We start from the raw sequence: 17720 nt of genomic DNA, 5'->3' as shown, positions 1-17720 counted from the left end.
TCGAACCCTAATCGCTGGCGCAATAATAGCGTAGCGCTAACCGCTACGCTACCGTATCTGAGAGTCATCTGTTTGAGTAAGAGGGAAAATAAAGAGCTGATGCATCGTGCGTTACTTGACCAATTTGGAGGGCCTCTGTTGTCTCGGACGTGGGTGAAATTTCAGTGGACCGAGTGACTGAGAAAGATGTGTAATGAGCAGAAAATTGTATTAAACTCGTGGTAGATTCAGTGGACTTGTAAGCGAGATTTTTACGAATGACGGAATGAGCTGAGCAGTTTGATCCAGATGACAGGCAGTGAACCCTTGTCTTTCGACCACGTGGTGACCTCAATGTTATTAAAGTCAGAGATAGTTCACTTATGTCACTTTAGTTTGTGCTGTAAATATCACAGGCTCAAAAAGACGGATTGAAAGTTGTATTTTCTCTGTGACCGTGAATATCAGGCGATTGAGTTCCGAATGTTCGAATGGAGAGGTTTCCTCTTCTATTAAATAGAAGTCCTTTCCAGCTGCGTTCCAGTGTCAGAGACACGAATTACCTCCGATGTTACCGGCAATTATCTCCACGAAAGCAAGAAGATGTACTTCGATTTCGAGATACATGAGCTCTTTTATGGTTTTTTGAAAATATACTGTCCTATCCTGGTTTTACTTGGTGTCCCCCGTAAGTCAGTAAATCGCTTTATTGTGTTGTGTATTATCCTTAACTGAATTCCCGATATACGGAGATGTGATTCATCCAGAACTTGCTCTCGCAATGAGTTTGTTAACACGCCTCCGGTCCTTACTCTGATCGTTATATCCACAGGCTCATTGGCGAGCTGCAACGGACCAGTAAATGGACACATCAATCTTTTTCTCAGTGAAATATGATTTTACAGACGTCAACCATTGTTGGGTTGCATTTTTTGTTTGCACTGAACCCTTCAATACGACCTGACAGGTGTGTGTGTATGTGGACTGGATCATTGAACATGGTCAGGAACAGGAACGTGGACTGCGTGGATAAATTCAGGAGGGAAGTGGGTGATTGACAATGATCACCGTGATCCAGTACCAGTCACACGTGGTACCATTGGACTTGGATGCCGCTTGCGTTGCAGTGAACACTGTTATGTTGCAGTTTTCATTCCAGATTTACTTAACTGCTTTTCTCTTTGTCGTTTTATGGGATGTATTCCAATTGTATGTTTTAATAGAACAGGCTAACACGCCAGTCGGAACGGCTGGGGAATACCTTTTGGTAGGACTGCAACTGTCACTGTTCCATGTCCAGCTCCATCTCCCTCTAATTGTTTGTGTTTAATGTGACTTGAATACATTGAAACTCGGATCACTTCATTGATACAAACGTCCTTCATCTCGTGGATCTTTGATCTAATTTCAATAGCTATAATGTTCCATGTCACATTAATTGGTGCAGGTATCCAACATACTGTCCACAAGGGTTGCATAATACAAGGTAGATAAGGTCTGCTTAAACGTACAAAAATACAATAAAACCCACAACAGTCGTCGGAAATCTCTGTTCGCACCCAACTAACTCTGAAAATCTTTGTAATCGACACTCATCAACAGCAGTTTGAATGTATATTTGTGATGATCCGCCTGGATACAGACAGCAAATCAAATCACTCAACAAGATTTAAAGGTTCGGAGTAATTTTCGGGGCGTGTTTAACTCGAAAAATTTTCCACTCATAAAAAGCATACTAATTCTGCTTCCTTTTATTTCAAGTGTGTACATCTCAGCAGCAGAACCGACAATTGCATTCGATTTGAAAGTGGGCAAAAGAATCTGACATTGGAATTATACAACCATAATATCAGCTTCAGCATGTTTCTCTTCAGACAGATTTCTGCACCATGAAGGAATTCTGTCACATGAAGCTCTGCTTCTTCAAGATTATTCTTCGACTACACGAAAATGCTGAGATTGTTCTCATTCTGTCTTGTTCATTTGTGTCTTTCGTTTTTCTCACAGTTAACCTGGTGACGATTGTGGTCCTGTCTGGGGGAAAGTGCGGTCTCTCCAGGTGTGTCACCCGGTACCTGTTGGCCATGGCAGCGGCTGATCTGCTGGTCGTTATCCTTGGTCTGGCATTGAGACAAATTCGAATTGTTCAGAGCATGATTTTTGTGAATACCATCCCCATGAGTAATTTCCACGCTGTCCTGCTTCACACTGGCACAGAATTTTCCATCTGGTTCACAGTCACATTCCCCTTTGTCCAATTTGTTGCCATTTGTTGCGATTAGCTAAAATCTTGGTGTTTCCACCAAGAAAACAGTGGACTGTGCAAGAACAATCTCACATCGAGGCAGCTCCATGCAAATACAGAGACTGAGATACCGATAGACACAGTTAGACACTCATAGAAAGATGCAGGCACAGTAATAGCAAGAATAAGACACACTCGGTGATGGATGCAAATACAGCTGCAGTTGGAGTCAGTGAAAAGTCCACTCAAGAGATGGGGCAGGTGCACTCTTACACAAATAGAGGGAAAAGTACACTCAGACAGGAGCAAGCAAACGCAGCTACAAAGGGAAATGCATTCACACACACATACACAAACACACAGACACACATAAACAGACATGCACATACAGATACACACACAGACACATAAAAGAGACACTCACATACACAGACACATATAGCCAGACACACACACACACACACAACACACACATACACAGACTACACATAGTCACGCACAACACACACAGACACACACACACACACACACACACACACACACACACACACACACACACACACACCACACAGTTACTCAGCAAAGCATTTGTAGAATACTAAATTGAAGAAAATAACAGAGCATAGATAGAAGCGTATTGCTGACAGACAACAATGGCACGGACAATGTGATGGGAATACACTGGTTGCGCGCATTTTAATATTAAAATACTAATTCCTGTGATCAATGAAGATTTTGCATGAAACGATGATTTCAGGTTACTGTGTATCGCTTGTAATTGCTGCTCACATTTTTGAACACGGAGATAACTCTTTCGAGATTTCAATATAAACTGGTTGCATGATCAACTTGACATCTGTGCGGACCTCCAGAAAGTCGTTTAGGTGAGTGGGAAAAGTTATTGAACAAAATAAATCGATTTTAATCCGGAAGTGCTGTCGAGGTTTTGTTTAACAGAAACATGGAAGTATTACAGTGGAACTGAGGACATTGTGCCATCGGCGATCTCCTCACACTTTGCAGGAGAAATCCGTCTTTTCCCACCCTCCGGCTTTTCCTCGTAGTTATTGCGAATCTTCTATGCGGGAAGGGGTTCCTTCAACAGTTTAATTTGCAAGCGATTGCTGCCATCTCTTCAAACATTCGGGCATTTTTTTTTTCAATTCTTCTCAAGTTCCGAGTCAAATAAATCTGCTCAAGTCACATTTTCCTGAGGTAAGGTAAACATAAAATATCACAACATTTTAGCTGTTACTGAACCATTGGCGCGACCAAGGTGGAGCTTTCCATGTCCTCCTTACATCCTCTTCCATAAGTTTTTTTTCCCCGTGAATCTTGTTCGTCTTGGAACATTTTGAATTTCAATATTCCATGAACTATAATGCATTAAAATTAATGATATCCGCGACATCCAAGGTGACTGGTCCTCTATGTACAAAGACCGAAACAGTAAACCTGAAGACAGCACAAATATCCGGCTGATCCAAGAGCTAACGTTCCAAGTTACAGCTCTGCTCGGGTGTACTGAGTCAATAGGTTACAGGTCCTGCCTTCGCATTTGAGTGCCTTTCGCGGAGGCCATGGCGACGGGTAATTAAAGTGCAGAATGACTTTATTTGTGGAGGATTGTTGGTGGCCATGATTGCCCCACACTCCTACTGCAAATTTGCAGACAACACGTGTCCAGACGGAAGAGGAGATGTTGTTTAGCAAACGTTTATTAGGCTTTCTTGCAGCAGTGCAGGAGGTCACAGGCAGACTGATCAGTGTGGGAGTGGAATGTTGAATTAGTGTCGCCGACACCTGGAAGTTGAGCGTTAACCCTGCGGACTGAAAGCGGGTTCTCTACAAATCGATCAATCACTCTGGGTCTGGTTTCTCCAATGTGAATTCCGAATGCAGTACACTGGATTGGAAGGTTGACTCCCTGCTTCCGCTTGAACCGATTATTTGGACACCTGACTTTTGAACAATAAGGTGTCCAACCAGAGCCGGCGAATCGCCAAACAGAAGATTCGTTAATTTGCTGGATTTTCCGAATATTTCTCGTAGCCACACAATCTCCTCCACTGTCCAGCTTTTCTTTATGAAATGGATTGAGATACAATTTCCAGGTTCAATATTGCAAGCAATTCTGGTCCAGTGCCACGTTCCCCAGTGTTGAACGTTCTTGACAGTGTTGCCGTTCCCTGATTGGTCTCCCCATTTGTGCGGGCAGTGCCTTCAGTCGGAGCCGAACTAACTCAGTTGGGAGAGCGTTAGACTGAAGAACTAAAGGTACCGGGTTTCGGCATTTGTTTAATATATTCTTTGAATCTCGCTGCCTCAGGGCACAATCGACGCGGAAGATTTATCAGTGGGCTGATACCTGGCTTGACATAGGTACTTTCAGTTTCAATGACATGACCGCGATTTCTATTTATCTCAAATCGTATGTTCCTTCTGTAATGGGTGCGAAGTTTCACAGCTGGTGTGTCCTCCCCTGCGATCCGACCTGCTGAAAATGTCGCACACTCCACCATCATAAGTCCAGCTTCACAGCTGCGGCTCCTCCCAACACCACATCGGCATAAAACGCATCGGGGAGTTGGAACAATGCCCCGGAACAAAATGCGCAGAATCGCAGACATTGCGACAGGGGGACATGTTCACCCGCCCTTATTCAGGAGACAGGATGTTGGAATCTGCTGCTCTATCTCTGACTCCTCCACTGTCTGCTGGGAGAAAGGACCTTCTAGTTGTTTCAACGCGAGAAGATGCTGGAGAGCAACTGGCCGCAGACGCTTTGTGTCATGTACCAGGAGGTGCGTGTGTCATTGTCATGACGGCCGGTGATTTCTCCGGTCAATAGGATTGACGAAGCCTCAGGTGTATCATAGAAATTAGAAACGGTTGAAAAGAACATCGGTCCGATTGCTTGCCAAGTCTCACAGTGGATTGCTGACAAACAGTGCGGGTTAAAAGAGCGACAGTTTTTGACTTACCGTTTCTCGCCATCACACAACAGCCACTGAGAGTGGAAATATGCACTTTTCTGTCAACTGATTCTGAGGAGTTCCACCTTCCCCTTTGTTTTCGTTCACTCCCGTGTCCTCTCGCCCATTCTCTTTCTCTCTCCTGTCCCTCATGACGAGTACATGCGGTGACCGGAGTACATGTTGTAACCGGGGTACATGCGGTGCAGGAAACCGTTTTCGAAAAGGACGGGGTTTGAATTGGTTGTTTTGAACAGAACGAACAGATGTGGTGGAGGGCGTGAGCGGCAGAATGAACCAAAAACTTAAGGTCGGTAAAACGACCGTGACAGCACTCGAATCTATAATCTTCTGTTGCCTTCATATCAATCACCGAAGCCAGACGCCTTCTCCATTAGGCCACACGGTCCCTTCCTGTTCCAGGATGCTGGAAAAAGAATTGAGAATGATGCTGGGGCAGGCGTTCTGTGAGAAAGCGAGAATAATGAAGCGCGCTTTTTTTCAAGCACACAGACAATTAGCCGGTATGAAGTGTTTTGAGACGTCGAATATTCCCGTGACGGAACTGAGAGAACTCCCTGAAGAGGAGGAGTCTTCATTTCTGATCGAAATTTTATTAGTCCGCTTTCCCCGTTTCACCTCTTTCTGCTGACGATAACGAAGGTTGCACGCTGGTTCGGTGCGATGTGTGGGGAGAGCTGTTTCAGTGTCGTAACCAGTTGTGAATAAGCAGACTACCTGAGGCAGGCAGTGACGTTCCCTTCTCTGTGTGTCATCTGAGGCACCACACGGTTTCCCTCATCCGCAACACCAGTATTATAACGATAACGTACTCAGCGTCCTGGATCCCAACACTATGTAAAGGACAGGTGGAATGAGGTGGGATGGTTTCGACGCTCCATCGTTAGCCTGTTATTGTTCCTCTCGTTAGTTGACAGTAACTGAGGTAAAGTAGTTAACCGTCATCTTTCCTTGACACCTATGTGGGGCGTGTTGAGTTGACAAGTGTCGCAGACAGAAGTTTCAGCAATGTGTCAGTAACTTAGAATCATTATCTTAAATTGTCTGCAGTTACATTTTCACCGGATCTGAAATATCGTTTGAAAATTACAGTAAATAAAGAACAGTGAAACCCTGGAATTACCTGCCCAACCTTTTTCATCCAGAAATCCGTAGAGTCCAGGATCCGCACCACGAAGGTTCAGTAGTGGTACAGCAGTTCCTCGTTGAAACTAAGTTCAGAGTGATGTCGCCCACAGGGATGTACGTTGGGAGCTGGGGAATGAAATTACGATGGGGATACAGAGACTGCAGATGCTGGAAGTCTGCAGCAGCACACAGAAAGCTGGAGGAACTGAGCTGGTCAGGCAGCATTTATGGAGGGAAATGTTCGTCCAGCGTCTTTTGCTGCTCCAGATATTTCCCATGCATAGATGCTGCACACCAGCTGAGTTACTCCAGCGCTTTGTGTGTTCAAAGAGATAAAGATATCAGAGCAAGATCTCGTGTGTCTACATGTGACATGAAACATTTCGTACATTATTATGGAAAGGCTCGATAAATTACCTCCTTCGGTTTGCACTCACCCCACTGCAAACATATTCACTTTCAATTATTTCAATATTGGAGTACCAACGAACAGCAAGACGCCAGGTATTAGAGGCAAAACTTTCGCCGTCGTCTTTGAGCTGCCTCGGTTGGGATGATATACTGCTGTATAGATGTCAATGTTATTCACTTTAGGAGCGTTCGACTGTTGATATTCACAGATGTAATCAGTGGCTTCTTGGTCCAGTCAACAAACTGTGGAAAAATGAAAGCTCAGATCTACTCCTCGCAGTTTCTGATTGATTGGCGGAAAGTCGAAAGCGATGAATCAACTGCTGAAGGACATTGTGGGACATACTGTTGTGAAAGAGAAAAACATCATAAAACTGAAGAAATATTAGAGCATCACATGGTAGGTTGTTAACACCGCAGGATGTGTACACACAGGTTTAAGTCCAGTGGAATGAAATGGCCCAAGTGCTGCATGAATAATGAACGTTCTGAAGGACAGGAAATTAGGGTAGGGTTGGTTTCGAGACTGGAGGATTGGCGATCGCAAGACATCTGAGGATAGAACTGGGGCTATTGATTTTTTGATAGATATGGGTAAGTTTCAGTGCAAGATTTACAAGTCTGCCGAACTTACCATGCGTTCATGCAGAGCAAGAATTGTGGAGCATTAACGGTAATACTTGCACGAAGACATCGAGAGTCTGCCTGAATCAGACCGTGGGGATGCATCCACTCTAAACCATTTGCTGTCTAGTCCTTCATCCTTTCCAGTCCGTGTGTGTTCGAGAATTATGCTGTCCCTCCACTCATTCTGCAACTATAATGTTCCTCTGCATCTTTACTCCACCGAGAAAATGCGATTTATTACCTCCTCTGCATCTCCAGGCTGAACGCGCAGATTGCTGCTTCAGTCCAAATGAGCCCCGATCATTCCACAATTACCCGCTTGCCTCCAAGGCCTTAATAAATTCCTGTGGAGCTTTTATTTTTCTCACTTGGACAACCAGGACTACCTTTTGCAATGATTTCCTCACTTTTTGTCCGTTTAATTATCAGTGACAGGCTTACCATACACCATTCCCATAATGAATGTAAAATGTCTGTCCATGAAGGTGCAACCATGTCAGCAGAAATGTAACCTGAGATAACAGAACAGTAGAAAAGTGAAAACAACACTGAATGATGGTTGTCGGAAGTTAAGGAACAGGTGAAGGAAAATCGGCAGCTTTCACCTGTCTCTCACACAGCAGTGATGAAGTCGAAAGCAACGTTTCATCACACAGCGTTTTCCATGTTAACGTGGAACGTGTCTGGCAGCGTTTGCTGATTGGTGTTCTTCAGTCCGAGCACTGACCCGCCCTTCCGCAGTCCCCTGTATATCACGACCTGGACCATTCCCGGATTGACCTGTCTTCGGTCCAAAATCGGTGGCCTCGTACGTTGATCTGCCTGGCTCTGTGCTTCAATCGCTCCTCACGTCCCCTCTGCAGGACGGTTTCAATTGCACCCACTTCCCAAAATGTGCATTCTGCTCCCTCTTCAGAAGTTTCCAAAGTCTACATCCGCTCGGTATTCACCTCTGCGAACAGCTGGAGGAAGTCAAGGGGACGGGCGAAACCGGTCGTCACCCCATTTTCTCTCGACTTTTCATTCCATTCTCATTCCACCAAATGTCGTGAGAAATCTTATTGCAAACTTTTCCTTTCATGACTCACAAACCATAACGGTTTGTGTGAGGGTGAGAAAATTTGGAGTCTTGGAAGTTTTTAAGTGAATGCGTTTAAAGCTCGTTACCCAAACCAACAGCTCACGACGAGGATGGGATTCGAACCCACGCGTGCAAAGCACAATGGATTAGCAGTCCATCGCCTTAACCACTCGGCCACCTCGCCTGTTCTGCATAATCGGCCTATGTTTTTTAACTCAAACAATCTTCTTCTATGTCCCACACATTCACTTTCACGTTTTCCTTCTATTACAAGTTACATTTCTTGGTCACTTGACCAGAATTTTAATCCGTTCCGAATCCTAAAGGTTTAGCGATTTTTCCAGATTATCGATTTGTATCGTTTTAGTGCAATCTATAATTTCCCCAATCAGTCCCGGCTTAATTGATTTTATAATGTGCTTTTGGGCTTTGCGATCATATATTACATATTGAAATAAATACAGCGGGAAGGTTGTGAAACTGCACTGAATCTCATGACAATTGTCATGAGATTTAATGCAGTTCACAACCTTCCCCAGACAAACTGCCAATGGTTCCGACATATCTTCCTTTGCTAAGTTTGCTGTCAGATTCAGCTTCAACCTTCTTTCTCCTGGCGAATGAAACCTTCAATCCATATGAGAATCCGGTGACAGGTTGGAGCTGAATGTTGACGTCCTTGAGACCTCCGGGCTAACAACCCTGCTGTGCCGTTTATAGCGTCTCCCTTTCTGCGTTACACTGAAGTGCATCAGGTCACACTTCCCATTCTTGGCAGAGCAAAGACAAGGGCATTCCCAAGTTCAGGATAATGTCGGATCCGGTAAAGCTGCAGGATACGTGCAGTGATATGTGGGAAGAAAGTGAAGAATTTAGAGTTCGCAAAATATAACATTGTTATGTATTTGGAAAGTCCACGCTGTTGCAGGATATAATGAGCTTCACTCGTTTTTTTTGTCTTTGGGAAGCGGATCGCGCAGTTGGACTTCGATTAACGTGCACGAATAGGGAAGTTTCGGATATGGGCCAAACACAGGCAAGTTGGACCTGCTGAGACCGGCACCTTAGTCCACACGGTCGAGATAGCCGAAGGGCCTATTTCCGTGCTGTGTGACTCTCTGAGATCTTCGGTTTGTCGACAGAGCAACAGCTGCATTTAATTGAATATATGTCTGATTGTGTCCCTTTCACTCCTCTTGATTTCTGGAAAACAGAGATTTAACAATGTTACCAGAGAAACAAAGGACTGCAGATGCTGGAATCTCTATGAAAAACTATAATTCTGGAGGAATTCAATAGGACCAGGCAGCATGCGTGGAGTAAAACAGGCAGTCAACGTTTTTCAGAATATTCCTTCAGAACGTTTCCGCCTGGTTTCGAACGAGCGGCCTCTCCCGTGGTAGGCGAACGTGATAACCACTACACTACAGAAGCACTGTCGGACACTTCCTCTAGACTGAAGCAGCAAGTCTGAACATCCCAATGCTCAACACACACTGCCAGATGGTTGTGTGCTTCTGCAGCACGAGACTGGCGGCTGAAATATCTGAAAAAAAAACGTTCTCTGCCACAATAAAGGATGGAATCCATCGGACCATTCCCGCTGATCCCAACACCCGGGGATAATTATGTCGCTAAATAACGTGACTCCCGCTGAATCAAGGCGAGGGGTGCGAAGTACACCAGACATTTCACAGAGCGTTCCTTGATGTGTGTGAGAGACGGAAGGAGATAGTTATAAATCTCACAGACGGAAGGGAAACAGTAACAGAGAGAAATTAACAACAATGACGTCCACTGAGGGGTCTGTGGGAGAGAAACGGAGATGGACACGAGGAGTGGAAGAGTTGGGAGGAGCAGTAGCGGAAAATTAAGAGACAGCGAGATCATGATGGAGGCGATTGCGTTTCATGCCGTGTTCTTGATACTGAACTGCTCATGTCCCTCGTCCGGCCGCCGCTGGGAATGAATGGTCGAGCAGATGTTCAAACTAAAATCGCATTGCATGTTTATTTACAGCAATATCTTTGGGCAGCTGCGGTCAAGGTGAATGGTAACGGCAGGAAAACGCACTGTCCTCACAGCCTGGAGCAGCAGTCAAAATGGTGTTCCTGGCCAGGATCGAAACTGGGGACCTTTCGCGTGTGAGGCTGAACGTGACAACCGCTACACTACAGTAAGCGCCGAACGCCTTGTCATTTACACGAAGGGCTTTCATGGAACGCTGGCGTGGGAAGAGGCAGATTTGGCAATGTTTCCTCCGTGTTCAAAATGTCCACCAGCTGGTGAATAAATGGGCTCGTCCGGGATTTGAACACGGGGCCTCTCGCATGTTATGTACTTCAGACACCCGAAGCGAGAATCATACCTCTAGACCAACGAGCCCACATCTGTCTGATTAATCACAATGACACAATGAAACAGTTCAAATTTAGTTGTTGGAAGCCCACTGTCATTTCTGTTGCTGAATGTCGCAATCCGACGGAGATGAGCAAGGAAGGGATGAACAGGAGAATGAAGAATATTCTACACTGACCATCACCAGGAAATTCACGAATTAAGAAGAATCCCTTTCTTCATAGAAATAAGTGAAGTAACTTCAGAGAAGATGGAAGAGAAGAAGGTGGAACAGAGAAGAAGAAAATACGAGAAGATCAAACTTTGAAACAGAATTATTATTATTGCATAACCCTGTTAGAAATCCCAAGAACATCGAGAAATGCAAGTTCTATCGTTATTAAGTATCTTCTCATTTCCGTCTCTCGCTTCTCGCACAGAGAAAAACAACAACATGAATGCAGTTCATTGCTGCTGCGCTCAGTGTAATTTGAGGATGACCAGACAGTTTCGGAGAAACATATTCTGGAAAAAAAATGTGCACTGAATTTTTTTCTCTTTATAAGGAGAGACCGGTGCAGTTCATGTGGAATAATTCACACACAACGGTAATATCTTCCATCAGAAAGAAAGTTCGGCGGAATTGAAACCCTGTTCCACGATAAGTTGCCGATGGGATGTGAGTGGCGGCGACAGCTTGTACTTGTCACATTCAGCAAGCAGAGCGGGTCGTTGGTCGCAGGGAACGTCACACAATTTCACTTCATTTAAAGCGCCAGACGAGGCAGAAATCTCGGTGTCCAAGCCTAGTACATACAGAATGGTATTAAAGAACGCATGGAGTCACTTCTCTCGTCCTCGCAACGGTGCAGAGACCGACAGATTTATACCCAGACCTGCTTGAGAGCCAGAATTCAGAATACTGGTCTTTTCCAACGTCATTCGAGGAGAAATGTGTTCCCGGAGGTGAACAAATTCGAACGATCAGCCACCCCCATCGCTGGAAGCAAAATCATGACAGTTGCGTTCGCCGTACCCTTTGTTCTTGTCTCGTTCAACAGGAAAAATGAACAACTTGGTTTCAAAGTCCTTCCCATTTAAGGCGGTTGATAAACGCCGGTAAAACATTAGTTTGTTCATTTTATTTGTCATGAGGACTTATTATGAAGTTGTGGTGAGATCACACATAAAGAGCTGAGTGTGGTGGCGAGGTGGCGGGAGAAGGATTGAGGGAGGTGCAAATGGAGGCGAGGCAGTGTTCGGTAGATCAGGCCGAATTGGCACTGTGGAGAATCCATTCCTGGATCCGGTGACACAATGGTCGGAAGTGGGTGGATCCTGAATCTGAAGAAATGAGCAGGATCTGATGCAATTCCCAGCCAGCTGATGCACAAAAGCTGGTAATGCAAGTTACATCTCATTGCTACATCTGTCTGACGGCGCGTGAGCTCCGTGGCCTAACTGGTCAAAACGCCTGTCTCGGGAACAGGAGGTCCTGGTTTCAAGTACCAGCGGAGCCGTTCATTTATGAGGTGAATTGCCGTGTGATGAAGGCGGGTTCCATGCAAGCACAGCCAATCAGGCACCTCCAATCATAAAACTAAATGCTGCAAAAAGGAAGACAAGAAATAAGAAGTCTCCAAGTACGCTGCAGGTCCAGCGGTGCTACGGTGCTTGAAACAAGGCGAACAGTTCAAATATATAACATTTCCCGTCACCTTGTTTCCCGTTTTCTTCCCTTTCACTGTGTGTTTTTGGTTTGGGTGATAATCGTTTGCAGTACGCGGGGTGTCCTGCTTTGTGACCTTGCCCTTGTCCTGTTGACAAACTGGTTCACACCGTGGTGCACAGGTATTTTCTACTCAAACGCCTGCTATTTTGCTACTTATTTCAAAACACCAGACAGGCTGCGTTACAGATATGCGTTGGAATGCACACGGATATTAAATACTTTTACACCCATTTGCTTCGTATAAATGTGGGCCACGATCAGTGCACGTCCTCAACCTCCCCGCTAACTCGGGACTGTTCTGCGGCCCCGCAGTGATACCGTTGACCACAGCACCAATGCAGGATCAACGCCGCTGTGATCTGTGCTTGTTAGATATTGTTCGGCAAAACAATTTCCCGATGTATTTTTAATAGTGCAACAGAAAACGCTCGTGGAAGAGAAGGATTTCACCCAATAGCAGTGGTGGGATTCGAACCCACGCCTCCGTGGAGACTGGAGCTTAATCCAGCGCCTTAGACCGCTCGGCCACACTACCACACAACTAAAATTCCATTTTCATTCATACACAATTGCGCATATCGGCTGAGCATGTTAATCTTGGTAGTTTCTTGCCCTCCGTGTGTGCTTTGAAATTCGCTCTCCCAGATCCTTTGATTGAGGCTTGATGCGTTTACCATTTTTCCAACTCATCCAATACTTCTTCAAAACAGATCGGAGAGAGCAGTGGTAAACGGTTGTCACGTCATGCAGGGTAGCAGACCACGGTGTTTTCCAGACGTCAGTGCAGGGGCACTAATTTACCTGAATATTCTCAGTTTGGACATGGGTCTGCAGGGTTAAGCTTACACATTCCCAGCGGATGCAAAAGTGACCTCACCACCCTATCTGACTGTGTTGTCACGTTCAGTAACCTTTGGACTTGTACACCAAGAGCTCCATAAAGTGTCATCTCAATGTTCTTCATCCAGATGAAGAAATCCCAGTTTCCTCAGCCCAACATTGCCAATGAAATCATTGACATTGGCCACGATTCCAGAAAGTCTCTGCTCAACCGTCTCTGGGATATTCATAACGGTTCCAAACTGCGCCAATAGATGTGTAAAGCAACGTCCAATGTTGGCCGAAACACATTTTATGAAGTCTTCATGATTCAATACCGGTTATTCCCTGTTGACTTCTCAGCAAATAGCAAAAGGTGGAATGCACCAGAAACTGCTCCGTCAACACTCTTCTGCCGAGTCGGTTCGGAGTCAGGGATTTTAATATAAAGAAGTAATTAAGATTTTCGGGTTTATGTGGGGCTTCAGGCTACCAGGTAATCTCGGCACTTGGGTATTGTGAGGAGACAGATTTCGGTGATGAAAATTGACGTTACTTTCTGAACTACCGCAGACACATCAACAGGAATAAGGACACCCAGGTCAATTATCCAAGGAGGTCACGGGTGATCAGATTGTCTGCTGAACTCCGCATTCCCGCCCTTTGCCTCTCCCGGCTTTCACTACCAGCTGCTCAGATGCCCTCTCCCCCTCACCATCTGCCTTTTGCCCCTCACCACTACCAACCTTCCGCCTTCACCTCGATTCTCAGTCCGTGTTGAGTGAACGACTCGATTATTTCAAACAATGTCCTGGATTTCAAGATTTTACACACTGTCGGTGACGTCATCACCCAGTCGAACTCTGATCTTTTTTATCATTGTAACAAGTGCGGAATAAAATACCGACACTGGTGGAACTTGAACCCACAACTTTTGAATTACTTGATAACTCAGCAGTAGAAGTCCAACACGCTATCCATTGCGCCACAATCACCCACTGTGCTGCATATTGATAATGTTACTGATGATCAAATCGCAAATTGTCAAAGGCAAACTCTCATCCCCTCTTTTTATTTTTTCATTGAAGAAGTGATAAATCCAGTCCTCCAGTTCCCATCTAATTGCAGCACCGGATTCCTCAATGACGTTTTGCAAAATATTGCGCAGCATGCATTTCTGATGCAGCATTTTACCGTAGGGTCAGAGATACCTGGGTACGTTTGACATCCCCTAGAGGCCGTTGTGGTGAAAAGCTTCTCCCGTAGCAGTCGAATTTCGGGGAAGAGGACATGCGCAGTTGTCAGCGTGAGGTCGCCGTGAGCACACTGCCGTCTCCTGCACGCTGACGGCAGAATTCGGGTATCCTTTCAAATTCCGCAAGGATTAAACTAAAATTCAGAAGAGAACCCATAATGTGTCACTGCTTATAGTCCCCGTTCTCTGAGTTACAGTGTTTTCACTTACCCTGACGAAACCCGGGTTAACATCTCTGAATAGGTAAAGATTCTCGATTCTTTCCCTGAAACAGGCCTCCTGATGCATCAGTTGACAGACGGAAAGAGACGAAAAATCTCATGAAGCGTCGAAAGGCGACTGACATTCGGTGATAATTGATGGAGAGAGCAGAACATTGTGCAGTGATTGAAATGGAAAGACCTTAGAGGAAGCAGCAAATTAATTGACTTGGCCATGGCTGCATAAAGTTTGATCAGAAAAGAGGAAAATACAGAGGAAAAGCGTGTGGAAGAAAAGTGGAATGAAACTGTGTTCTCAGGGAGAAATAAATAACTGAAAACTATTGGATTGTGAGCATAGTGGTCGAAGAAATGCTTCTCAAGCCCAGGGTAGAAAGAATAACCCCTGAGCCGTCCTTTAAATCGCCGCACCATTCAGTTGCAAGACACCTTTTCATGACAAGTGAAACGGCTCAGTTTCAGGTAATTAAAGTTAGAAGTCCAGCGCGTTGTTTATTGCACCACCGAGCCCAGTCATAAGGTCCGAGTTCAATCGGGACCCCGTACTACCCGGGTGAAGTGCACAGTTCGGTCTATGACTCTGAGGGTTTCCTGCAGGATTACCGGTAAACTCCCATGTCCCAAAGACGTATGGGTTGAGCGCTTAATTGGTCGCCGTAAAATGTCCCAGGTGTGCAGGGGAGCGATGGATCCTGGGGATAATTGACAGGAATGTGGTAAGAGTAAAGTAAGATTGATGTGGATGGGTGATAAATGTTTCTGCGGACTGAATGGGCCGAAAGGCCTGTTTCCGTGCTCCATTCTCTGTGACTCCATGACTGTCTGGCTCTCAACCCAGTCTAGGTGAATGATGTCTCTGCATCGCATTTTGTATTGTCAGCATCGCAGTCGCTGGGAGAATATTCCGGAAAAACGGTGAGGACACATAGAAGAATGAACCAGCATCATCGGTACAACAATGACTGAAATCACAATTCTTGACCAATTCCTATAACAATGCTTTTTGCTGATGTTGAAAGTTTTGAAAATAAATGTTAGTAGATATACTCCTGATCAGTTGTGGATTTATGCTGAAGTAAAATTGAAAAGCGAAATGTGACATGTGGAAATAGAGGAAATTATAGTTTCAGAACTATCAGTGTTCATCGACACTTGGAGAGCCGTTGTCTTTGACCAATAGAACAATCCGACATTGCCTGGTTTCCTTCCGGCGTCAGGAAACAGCGATGTTTCTTTGTTGTTCCATTTCATTCTTTCGATTGTGTGGAACTATGGAACTTGCGTTTTAAAATTTATGCAACGCTTTAGCAGTCACCAAGGTCGTAACTATTTCAAGCTCTCACCTCTGACGAAATGATGATTTGCTGTTTCAGCGCACAGAGAAGTGTTGAATGTCCGGAAGAAAACCTGAGCTCACCGCCCTTGGTGGGCTGGAACCACCAACCTTTCGGTTAACAGCCGAACGCGCTGGCCGTTTCACCACAGAGACAGCTGATGCCGATGCTCATCGACAGACGATGTCACGTTGCTGCGACACAATCCAAGAAACATAATTCCGTTCCCCATTCTGCGCTTTCACTGCTAATTGATTGTACGAGGTTTCGAGAGTTTTGCATCGGTTTCTCATTGATAGATTAAAATTAATAAGAATTAGCCAATTAATTTCTAATTGAAGGATTGGACATTTCCCTGGGGTGGAGTCTGAAAGTAATCGTAAGTTTTACAAGGCAACACCTTCGTGGGATATCTGTAGTTTTCTTAAATTTACTATATGTTAATATTTGATTTCTGAGAATTGTTTTCTCATGTTCCCAACACAACTGCAAAGCCCCTTTTAATCTTTAACCCCTCAACTTTAATGTGTGCCCTCCGTTTTCAAACTATCCTATCCAGGAAAAAGAGACAGTGAGAATCCATCTTATTATTCCCCTCATGATTTTATAAACCTCTATAAGGTCGGCAATCGGCCTCCATTGCTCTCGTGGGAAAAGACCCAGCCAATCCAATCTCTCCTATAAGTGAAGCTGTCCACTCAAGGCAACATCCTTGTGAATATTTTCTGCACACTTTCCATGTTAACGACAGTTTTTCTGAAGCGAGGCGAACGGATTTCCACACAATTCTCCACGTCCGGTCTCACCAACGTCTTGTTCAGCTCTAAGGCGACGTCCCACATCTTGTACTCGTTGACCGCACTGAAGAAAGCAAACGTGCCAAACATCGTTTACACCAGACTGTCCACCTCTATCGCCAAATTCCGGGATCTATGCACACAATAAATAAAACTCCAAGGTCTCTCTGCTCTACAACACTTCACAGGGCCCTCCCATTTAATGTGCAATTCCTACCCTGGTTTAACATCTGAAAATGCGACACTCTGCAGTTGTCTAAGTCAAATTGCATCTGACATTCATTGGCCCACATTCACAGGTGATCAAGGCCCTGTTGTGATCTCAGATAAACTTCTTCATTATACTTATAATATTGGTGTCACCCGCAAATGTAATTACTGTGCCACGGACATGTTCAGCCATGTTTATATCTTCGGGTCACCGCACAGATCCATGCAGAACTCCAATGGTCACAGGCCTCCATGAAAAAAAACACTGCACTGCCACAAGCAGTCTCCCCCCAGCACGCCAAATGACCATCCAATAGGCTATCTCACCCTGGGTCACATGTGACCCAACCTTTCTGACCAGCCTACCACGCGGGCCCTTGTCCAAGGCCTTGCTAAAGGGCATGCAGACAACGTCTACCGCCCTGCCCTCGTCAATACCCTTGGGCACCTCTTCAAAAACTCAATCAAGGCCCTGAGTCACTGTTTCCTGTGCAGAAAGCAGTGCTGACTATCGCTATTGTGTCTTTCCCTTTCTAAATGCAAGTGCA

At 45.1% G+C, this 17720-nt stretch overlaps 1 non-coding gene across 1 annotated transcript; it reads right to left on the bottom strand.

The window, feature by feature from the left end:
- Nucleotides 1-8569: 8569 nt before the first annotated feature.
- trnas-gcu (transfer RNA serine (anticodon GCU)) lies at nucleotides 8570-8651 on the bottom strand. Its single transcript has one exon. It is a non-coding gene; the product is annotated as a tRNA-Ser (tRNA).
- Between the last annotated feature and the right edge of the window lie 9069 nt (nucleotides 8652-17720).

The sequence above is a fragment of the Pristis pectinata genome, chromosome 29 (genome assembly GCF_009764475.1).
Source record: "Pristis pectinata isolate sPriPec2 chromosome 29, sPriPec2.1.pri, whole genome shotgun sequence".
Lineage (NCBI taxonomy): Eukaryota > Metazoa > Chordata > Chondrichthyes > Rhinopristiformes > Pristidae > Pristis > Pristis pectinata.
This window is presented reverse-complemented; position numbering and strand designations above follow the sequence as displayed.